The sequence below is a fragment of the Camellia sinensis genome, chromosome 1 (genome assembly GCF_055761805.1).
Source record: "Camellia sinensis isolate YWXY chromosome 1, ASM5576180v1, whole genome shotgun sequence".
Taxonomy (NCBI): Eukaryota; Viridiplantae; Streptophyta; class Magnoliopsida; order Ericales; family Theaceae; genus Camellia; species Camellia sinensis.
The window spans coordinates 33,077,414-33,087,963 of record NC_138961.1 but is presented as its reverse complement, the minus strand read 5'-3'; the positions used below and the strand labels follow the sequence as shown (position 1 = coordinate 33,087,963).

The window sequence follows — 10,550 nt, the reverse complement described above, 5'->3', positions numbered from 1 at the left end:
TTCTAAGTATTGCGAAGGATAACCCTCAGGTGCTTGACTTTTATTTGGAAAATGAAAATATAAAGGTGGGAAATGGAGAAAGAATTCACTTCTAGACTGATATGTGGTGGAATAGTTGTCAGCTCTGTGAGGAGTTTCCAAGATTGTTTAGTTTATCTGTGGAAAATGAAAGGGGAATGGGATTTGGTATTTAGAAGAGGGCTGCGAGCATGTGAAGAAGTGGAGGTTAACAGGTTATGCGAGTGACTGAATGTAGTACCTATAATCAAGGGGAATCTAGATGACTGTTTGAGGTGGGAGGTTGATCAATCAGGCCAATTTTCAGTGCAATCAGTTTGGAAATGGTTCTAAGGAGCAAAAGGACCGAAGTTGGATGTCATGAAAGAGTTGTGGCAAAATATAGCCCCTCCCAAAATCCAATTCTTTAGCTGGTTAGCGTGGAGGGAAATGGTGAAAACTTCAGATTTCCTGCAAAAAATTGGGGTGTTGGGTGCAAATGCTAGCACACAGTGTGTCTTCTATAAAAAGTAAATTGAAAGTGTAAACCATGTTCTATTACATTGCCCACTGATTTGGAGAGTCTGGTCTCGAATTATAAGCTGGTGGGATTTGTGGTGGGTAATCCCTGGGTCTGTTGAGGCTTTGTTACATTGGTGGGCAGGGGCTTCGTTTAAGAAAACAGAGATGAAGGTGTGGAAAATTGTGCCATTAGTATTATTTTGGTCGATTTGGAAGTTGAGGAATGATATATTGTTTAGTGGTGAACATTCTAATTTTGCCGATTTGGAGGACATTGTGAAGACAAGGATAGTGTTTTGGGCTAAGAACAGTTTACGAAGCGTGCATTACACAGTGCATGATCTTGTTAATAATCTTCAACGGGTCAGACATTGCTTGAGGTGAAGGGTGCATGCCTTTGTTATTGCTTTGGCACTACTGTGGAATTGTAGTAGCCTTTATTGGGAAGCCCTATGTTGGTTTTTGCTGTCAAGTCCTGTTGCTGCTGTGTGTGTAGTCCTGTTTCTGTTGTTGCTGGTTTTTGCTATCATATGCAGTTGCAGTGTGCTGCTTAGGTGCATTTTTCAGTTTGTTTTTAGTGGCTCTGTTTTGGTTGGTGACTTATCAACCTTGGTTTTGTGCTAGCATATGATTGAGCTCATGTATGAGTGCCAACCTAGTTGGGATTAACACATTGGGTATGATGCTTTAGCACTAACCCCTCTCTTGATTGATGTATCACTTCGTGTCACCTTGTTTTACTTTGTGGTTATCAATAAAGTTTTTTGCTGGTCGAAAAAAAAAATTAAGGGGGAATTATATCATAGTGGTACAGAAAATTTGTTTTTATACAAACACAGCCCATGACTTTTCATCTACACTCCATTGTAGAATCACTTACGCCAAAGTATTTTGTAATTTTTTTTATCCCACTAAATAAATAAATAAATAATATCATTTCATATATATATATATATATATATTCAGTGTTTGATTCTGTATATAAATAAATAAAAGTAACAAAGTATAGTAGGCTTAAGCTATATTGAAACAATAATAAGGTTTCACTAATGTTATAATCCCGAAATTTTTATTTTGAATTTTATGTAGAAATATCAATCTATAACTCAGATTAATTTTATACCCAGACCCACGCAATACCAATTTAATGTTCACCACAAAATTATAATACCCAAAAAAAATCTGAATGATTCTTTTTGAAACAGTAGCATTTTTTTATTACATTTTGGCGAAGCCTAGATTTTCATATTATAGTGTGTATATCTTGTGATGCAACACATACTGTAAATGTGCTGTGTCAATTACGAAAAAAATGACAAAAAAAATTGTTGAAGTGCGCATGCATCACTAAGACATACTCTCATTATAATGAACAAAAAATATATTATCTCCTTTTAAAAATACTAAGTGAAAATTAAATAATACAATTGTGTACAATATGATAAAAAAATATACAATCCTTATTTTAATAAATTATACCTTTTTAACAAGAAATGAGAAAAAATCTTTTATTTTTGATAGATGTTACAATCAATCATACACCTATTTATACTTGATACAAGAGTTGGCTAGGAGTTTGTTATAACAAACTCTAACTCATCCATCCTAACCACCACTACTACAACTTTGATATTTATATCTATTTACAGCTATACTTGATACACTAAGCTAAGGCTTCAACTGCTGAGACCGAGGCTTCAATTGTTGATAATGCTACAATGGCTTCATAGTCTTATTATCCCCCCTCAAGATGATGGGGTTGGGTAGCACTAAAAGTTTGGATTTGAGATAAAGAAACCGAAAGGAAGTGAGGGGCTTAGTAAATATATCAGTAATCTAATCATTAGTAGCAGTATAAGGGAAAGAGATTTGCTTAGAAACCACTCTTTCTCGTATGAAATGATAGTCCACATCTATGTGTTTGGACTTAGAATGGAACACTGGATTGGAAGCTAAGGCCATGGCAGATATATTGTCATCATAACACAGGCACCGAGGAAGAAGGAACGGATAAATCTTTAAGCAATTGTTTGAATCCAACAAATTTCTACTGTAGTGTGAGCCATAGACCTATATTCAGCTTCAATGGAAGATCTTGAGACTGTGGGTTGCTTCTTGGCAGACCAAGAGATGAAATTAGGGCCTAGATAAATGCAAAACCTAGAGGTGGACCTTCTGTCCTTGCACTCCCCTACCTAATTGGAATTAGTGAAAGCATGAAGATCATAGGACCCTTGTCTGAAAATAAGACCATGAGAAACAGTTCCTTGAATATATCTCAGCAGGCGTTTAACTAGTGCAAAATGGGCATTGGTTGGAGCTTGAATATGTTGACAAGCCTGATTGACTGTAAAGGCAATGCCAGGCCTAATAATGGTTAAGTACTGTAATGTACCAACTAAGTTTCTATAAAAGCAAGGCTGAGCATAAGGAAGCTCATCAGTGGAGGAAAAAACAGCATAAGATTTAAGAGTTATTGGTGTGGAGTAGGGCTTACAATGATCCATGCTAGCTTTATGTAGCAGCTCTTGAGCATACTTTTGCTGAGATAAAAATAACCAGTGGAATGGGATTGGACTGAGATCCCCAAAAAATAGGAGACATCTCCTAGTTCCTTCATGGAAAATGCCACATGCATCTGAGCAAGTAAGGCTTGAATCAAACTAGGATAACTTCCAGTAAGAAAAATATCATCTACACAGATGAGAAGAATAGTGATACTACTAGATGTCTCCTTGACAAAGAAAAAAGGATTAGAATAGCTATGACTGAGAGCTTGAGTAAGTAAGAAAGAGAAGAAGGTTGAATACCAAGCCCTAGGAGATTGCTTGAGGCCATACAAGGGTTTGTTCAGTTTGCACATATGATGAGTAAAGTTGGAATCAACAAAGCCCTGAGGTTGCACCATATAGACTTCTCCATCCAATTTTCCATGTAAGAAGGAATTGGATATGTTCAACTGCTTGAGAGGCCACAAATGTTGAAGAGCAGGACACAAGAGAATTCAGATAGTGGGTTGCTTAGCAACAAGACTAAAAGTTTTATCATAATTCACACCTTTTTGTTGCAAATAACCCTTAACAACTAACCTAGCCTTGTATCTAACAATGGTGCCATCAGAATTCTTTTTAATATGAAACACTCACTTACAACCAATGGTGGATTGGTAGAAGGGGGAGGAACAAGAGTCCAAGTGCCTTGTTTATGTAAAGCCTGAAATTCTTCATTCATGGCATTAACCCAAAGATGAGAGGTTAAAGCTTGAGTAGCAGTCTGAGGCTCAGTATAAGAAAGATCCACTGGAGGAGTGTGAGTAAGATGACAAGAAGGAACTGGTAGAGGCTTTAGACCTAGCAGTCATAGGATGAGTGTTAATTGAAGAAAAGTGAAATGAAGGAATGGTAGGTGAATAGAGATAGACTCAATAGGAATATAAGAAGAAGTAGGAACTGTAGCTAAGTCAGGTACCGCAGGAACAGAAATTACAAGTTGAGAGGAAGAAGCAACAGGTGCTATAGAATGGTCAGATATAGGGACTATTGGAGAGAGTGATGGACAAGAGGCAAGTATAGGTGATGGAGAGACTGCAGACTGAGAATTAGACCAGAAAAAGAATGTAAGAGTAGGTACAGTAGGAGAACTAGGTGTATAAGTAGCAAATGGGAAGCAAGACTCATTGAACAAGACATGTCTTGACAAATAAATTTTTCCATTTGAGGGATCCAAACACCTGTATCCTTTAGTTGAAGGATGATAGCCTAAGAAAACACAAGGAGAAGATCTTGGTTGAAGTTTATGATCAATATAAGGCCGAAGCCAAAGAAAACATTGGCAACCAAACACCTTAAAAAAATACATAATCTGGTATAACATGGAAGAGTAGCTGAAAAGGAGATTTATTGTGAAGAGACAAACTAGGCATTTTATTTATAAGAAACATGGCTGTAACTAGAGCTTCAAACCAGTACATGGAAGAGTAGCTGAAAAGGAGATTTATTGTGAAGAGACAAACTAGGCATTTTATTTATAAGAAACATGGCCGTAACTAGAGCTTCAAACCAGTATGCAAGAGGCACGCAAGACTAATACATTAATACAATGGCAGTTTCAACAATGTGTTGATGTTTCCTTTCAGCTATGCCATTTTGTTCTAGAGTGTAAGGACAAGTGAGATGATGAATAATACCATTTTGAGCAAGATAACTATCCATTTGATGATTAACAAACTCAGTCCCATTATCAGTCCTTAGAATTTTCAAGAATGTGTCAAATTGTTTTTCAACATAGGCTTTAAACACAAGAAAAGTGGAAAAGATTTCACACTTAACATAAATAGGATAAATCCAAATAAACCTTGTGAAATCGTCAACAAACAAGAGATAGTATTTATATCCAAGCAAATAAGCATGAAATGGTCCCCAAACATCACTATACACAAGAGAAAAGGGTTTATTAACAGTAGAAGTAGACAATTTGAAAGGCAGCCTATGTATCTTAGCAACACTACAAGAAGTGCAAGCTAATGAAATACAATCTTTATTGTGAAATGTAGCAGGCAAGTGTTGAACAATATGATAAAGTTTTAAAGTAGAAGAGTGACCAAGTCTTTGATGACAAATAGACACAGAGACTTGTGATTGTGCCTGAGTAACATGAGCCTAAGCAATCATGGAAGAGGATGAAAGAGCAAAGTGATAGAGTCCATGAATATTAGGTCCTTGATGCATAACCTTGTTCGTATGCTTGTCCTAAACCACAAATGAGTTAGAATCAAAAGTAACAAAACAGTTATTATCCTTAGTTAGTTGATGAACAGATAAGAGATTAGAGGAAATATGAGGCACATGAAGAAGATTATTGAGACAAAAAGAGTATTGAGGAGTAGGTAGCAATCCCTTACCAATGTGTTGAATGGGAACAACTTGACCATTACCAATAGTGACTTGATCTGAGCCTTGGTAAGTTTAATAGAGTTGGAGATTAGCCAAATCATTTTTGATATGATTAGTAGCTGCTGAGTCTATGTACCAAGGAGTAGGTGATTCAAATAGAGCAAAGGACTGATTAGAAGAAGATTGATTTGCAGTAACAGAGTAAGCCCTAGATTGTGTGGTACAAAATTAGGAAAGGACTGAAAGTGAGATGAAGAAGAAGCCTGAGAAGGCCGATAGACTGGATTCATTCAAAACCAGCAATCAAGAGCACTATGATTATGACCTTCACAAATTTGACAACTAGTATGTGAAGAATTACTTTCATATCTCCCTGAATTTCCTCCATACCTACGTCTGAAACTGTGATTGGTATACCTTCCATTAGCTCTATCTCTTCCTTTTCTAGTACCATGAAATTGATATCTACCTCAATTTCCATATGAGTATCCTCTAGTATACTGAGGATATGAAGCAGAACTACACTCCGATCCTTTAGTTGCAGCACAAGCCATTGGCAAATCATCGATAAGAGCATGTTTAGTTTTATTTTCCACATATATTGCTTCAGAACATAGCAATGAACACAAGTCCTCCATAGTAATGGCCTCTACTCTAGCTTGTATGGTAGTTTTCAATGCCTCGTACTCATCTAGTAATCTATTGAGTGTTAACAAAACCGGATCTTCATCTTCAACTGCGGCGGAGGCAAGAATGAGTTGATTTGCAATATCTATGATCCGATTCAAATACTCCTCCATTTACAGTCCTTTCTTTGAGACTGATTGGATTTTATTCTGTAATTGATGAATATGAGATCGAGAGAGTGAGGTAAATCTCTTCTCTAGAGCACTCCATACTTGAGCACAATGTTGGTTATGGAGAACAGTTGAAAACACAAGGGAGGAGAGAGTGGTAGTAATGCAACTTAACAAATGTGTATCTATGATTTTCCACTTCGTAAATTCTGGATTAGCAATTACTGTTCCAGATGCATCAAGGATCTGAGGTTTTGGACATAGAATCATTCCAGTTACAAAATCAAGCAAATCTGTGGCTCTAAGCACATTTTGAAACTAATTTTTCTAGATAAGAAAATTGAAGGAATCAAGCTTTACTATTACTAGAGAATTGAAATTTGAGATGAGTAAACTAAGATTTGGTGGTATAGAGGTTGAAGAAGATGGTGAAACAGCCATTGATGAACCTTGCTTGTGAGAGCTACTATGGCTCTGATACCATAACAAGAAATGAAAAAAGATCTTTATAATGTAAAAGTTTTTTTCCGCTATTCAAAAGTTTTATAATGCGTATGTGCTTATAAGTTTGGGTTTTTTTATTTTTTATTTATTTTTATATTTGAGAATTATTTTTTATATTAAAAATTTTTTGAAATAATTTAATTTTTTTTATTGTTTATTATTTATTATTTGAATTTACTTAATTTGAGAAAAATAATAAGGTGCAATGAGAGTAAAATAAAATTTTAAATAATCAAACAAGGTGTACTTAAAATTTTGAAATATTTATTGACTTTTTGAGGGTAAATAGAATCCCCCAACTAGGCAGTGCTAGAGGTCCACCAAAATAGGCAAGCCGAAGGTTCACTAAAACTGGAAGGCCCGCCTAGACGCTGACCAAAACTAGTCACGAAGAGGCCCACCAAAACTAAATAGGCCCAAAAACCCACCAAAAGTAGGTAGGTCCAAAGGAGCTCCCAAAAATAGGCAAGCCCAAAGGCCAACCGCAATTGGTAGCAGCAGGCCAAACGGCCCACCTGATTCCTAAAGCTGTTCAGAAAGCAGCCCTATGAGTTAATAGCAGAATGGTCTAAGGCCATTTTATAGTAGGAAGGAGGAATGCCATGTGATTGGCGTACTTTTATTAATTCAATAAGTGAAAAATGATTCGACATCTCATTTATTTTAATTAAAATGCAACAAATTAAGTTTTATCTGGTAAAAAATAACCAATTTATTTAAATTATTTCTGATTTATATAAGTTATAAACAAGAAATACAAGAAACAGTTTAATACCAAATTTACTTCAGTTCTTATTGTTTTAATTTGAAAAAAAAATTGTGTGTATATTTCAGGAGATTGACACTTGCTACAAATTTGTTAATTTTAATGTCTAATTTAAAGAAAATGAGTAAACTAAAATTAGACTTAAAAATGGAATTTGCCTTTATTTATTTATTGTTATGAACTCACGAAACAATGTATCAGTTAGGTCTAAAAACACTAGTGAAAGTTGAATCCAAAACATTTGATTTTACCATTTGCACCATGGTTTGCTCCTTTAACCGATGAATTACTTGTGCGGTTTACACCATTTATTTCTTTTTTCATTTTGTGAAAAACAACATATTCATATTATTGTAGAGAACTATAGTGCAAACATATTAATTAGAACTTAAATAAGAAGAAGCGACTGTGGGGCTCCTCACTTGATACACCCCATCATCCCACACCAACGAACTTGGCAGCACAATTTTTTCTATGGTGCCACTGATTGTCATGATGAAGCATTGCTTTTGCCCTAGAGCTTTGAATGTAAGGACACTCGGCTCAACCCCAACCTCAAGTCCTGGTGGAGTCACCACAGTTGCCTTGTAAGTGGACACCAGTGAGCCAACATCGGTGACAAACCTATGGAACACACGAGTGATGGCTTTACCACTTTGGGTAGATAGTGCAAAAGAAGGTGTGTAAGTGATTTTCCGATCACACTGCCAACTTAGTTATTCAGCTGGAGAATACTGGCAGAATAGATGACACCTGGCTGACCTGCAACAGAAAGAGAAGATTCCAGCGGTGGTTCGTCCACCCGGGGGCACTCCGACGATCAAGTCAGTATATCTCTCAAAGATAATCAATAATGCTAAATTCACTGTTCAGAATATCCATTGCGCACCTTAGACCCATGGGGGTGCCTTTCTTTTATAGTTAACCCAGTCCTAGTCCCAATAGGAGCCTAGCTCTAATGGACTTAAGATTACTGCTAATTTTGGACTCCTAGTAAGATTAGGATAAACTCTCTAAGAGTCTTATCTTTACCCAAACTGAAGTCTTCTCCCATTCTAGGACTCTTGTCCCTTATCCGCTTATCTCAGATTTCGATATCCTCGAAGATAACCCCGGCCTTGCCGAGATCACCTCGGCGTCATAACCTGGTTACATGGCACCTCGGCTGACACGTCGGCGTCACCTTGGCCACGTGTTGGGACTCAGAAAATATATCCCCACAACTGCCCCTAGGTTCTATTACCTCAGCATTCTGAGGTGATGGAACCTATATCGGTACTTCTTGCCAGTACATCGGCTTAAGCCGAGTTCATCACTATAGGCTGACATGTCTTGTTAAAGATCAAGAATTCCAAGAGATTCTTCACGCATATGAGCTGTCATGCATCACAATTCAACCATTTCAGCCACGTGTCCTTCTTTTACTGGATCGTACTCGGTATGCGTTTTGCAAGTCGTCTTGCGCTTTTATGCGTCGTCTGATGCACTCGTTGTTCCAGGCGCATTAATGGCCTTTTTTTGCCGTTGTTTCAAGTTTTGACAAAACTTGTTTCCCCCTCTTCCATCTTTTCACTTTTTCCTATCGTTTCTGAGGCTCTCTCTCTCTAGCTTTTTCAAATCTTCCATTCTTTCAAGCTTTCAAGCTCTGCCACCGTTGTTGTTCACCTCCTCCGGCGAGACTTTTGCCACTCTTTTTCCGTTGCCGTCGTTCGCCTGACTTCGGCGAACTCAACACCGGCTTCCTTTGTTCTGGTAAGTCACTGTTCCTCTCAGTCTTAGTCTCTTGTTACCTTACTGATTTTTACTGTTTTACCTACTGTCTTTGCAATCTTGTTCATATTTATGATATTTCATCTTGCATTTTGTATTCCACCATATATTTGAACTTGTTTGCTTCATGATTTTGTTTTTGCCCAAATCATCTTCTTGAATATACACTGTTCACACTCTTGTTAATTTCTGCCACTATTCTTGGCCTATTGCCCTTCGTATTTGCAATGTGCTTGATAGTCCATCTTTGTTCTTAATTCTGAAGTGCGTTCTTACTTTTCTGTTTTCTAGATTTGTGCCTTCAATCTCTGTTTCCATAGATCTAGGCTTGGGATTTTGTTTGTAGAACTCAAAACAATTGTTAGGGAAAATCGAAACGATTCCCCAAAGATTTTGTGTATCTTCTAGTTGTAGCCGAGGTCCATAAAGCCCTTCAGGAACACACCCTTTTGAAATCCAACCCGTTCAGTTAAGCCGATATCATGGGTATGTGGAAGCATAGGGTAGACACCTCGACAAAATTAGAATACTTTAGGCGAGAGTTTCCATCCCTGCCGACATCCATCTGAGGTTGGCTGGGGATGACGACTCCATCATGCCCACCACTGATTCTATGCCCTTCCCTGTAGTGGCCTTTATCGAGTGCGGACTTCGGTTCCCACTGGACACCATTTTTCGTGAAATACTTCATTACTATAAGTTGAACCCTATGCAACTTGCCATCAATTCCTATCGAGTTATCAACGGTATAATTGCCTTAGCGAAACAAGAAAATACTAGGATTACCTTAGCCGACATCCAATATTGCTACACCATGTGTGGCCTCAAAAAAGATACGGGCTATATTTACTACCTTAAGCTGAGGTCCACAGAATACAAAATCGTAGTTGACCTTCCAGACTCCAACAAGGGAGCTGGGGATGATTACTTCATTACCTCGGGGAACTGGAAATTCGCTCCAGACAAGGACCTCCATCTTTACCCTCTTCCTCGATCAGTTTTTGTAAAGGGCAATGGTAAGAGCCCTGTGTCCATATTACTTGTTTGTTTCAAAGTCTTCGATACTCTATTTGTTTCTAATGTCTATTTTTCTTGCAGCTCTTCCTCAGCCACCAAAGGGCTTCCGTCAGTCTTTCTTTCCCAACAAAGACTTGAAGAAACTACTGAATTTGCCAGTCCACAAGCGGAAGGCCCCTTTGCTTCTCAACTTCATCCCCACTTATAAGTCGGCTCTTCCTGACATCCCAAAAAAAAAGAAGAAAAGCCTTTCCCCCCCTTTTGCCACAATTCCACAAGTCGTGT

General features: G+C 37.6%; 1 long non-coding RNA gene across 1 annotated transcript; it reads right to left on the bottom strand.

Annotated features, from left to right (window-relative positions):
• Window positions 1-2,013: 2,013 nt before the first annotated feature.
• Window positions 2,014-6,722, bottom strand: LOC114277831 (uncharacterized). The gene is made up of 2 exons (XR_014333797.1): window positions 5,420-6,722; window positions 2,014-5,267 (listed from the first exon to the last, which is right to left on the bottom strand). It is a non-coding gene; the product is annotated as an uncharacterized LOC114277831 (long non-coding RNA).
• Between the last annotated feature and the right edge of the window lie 3,828 nt (window positions 6,723-10,550).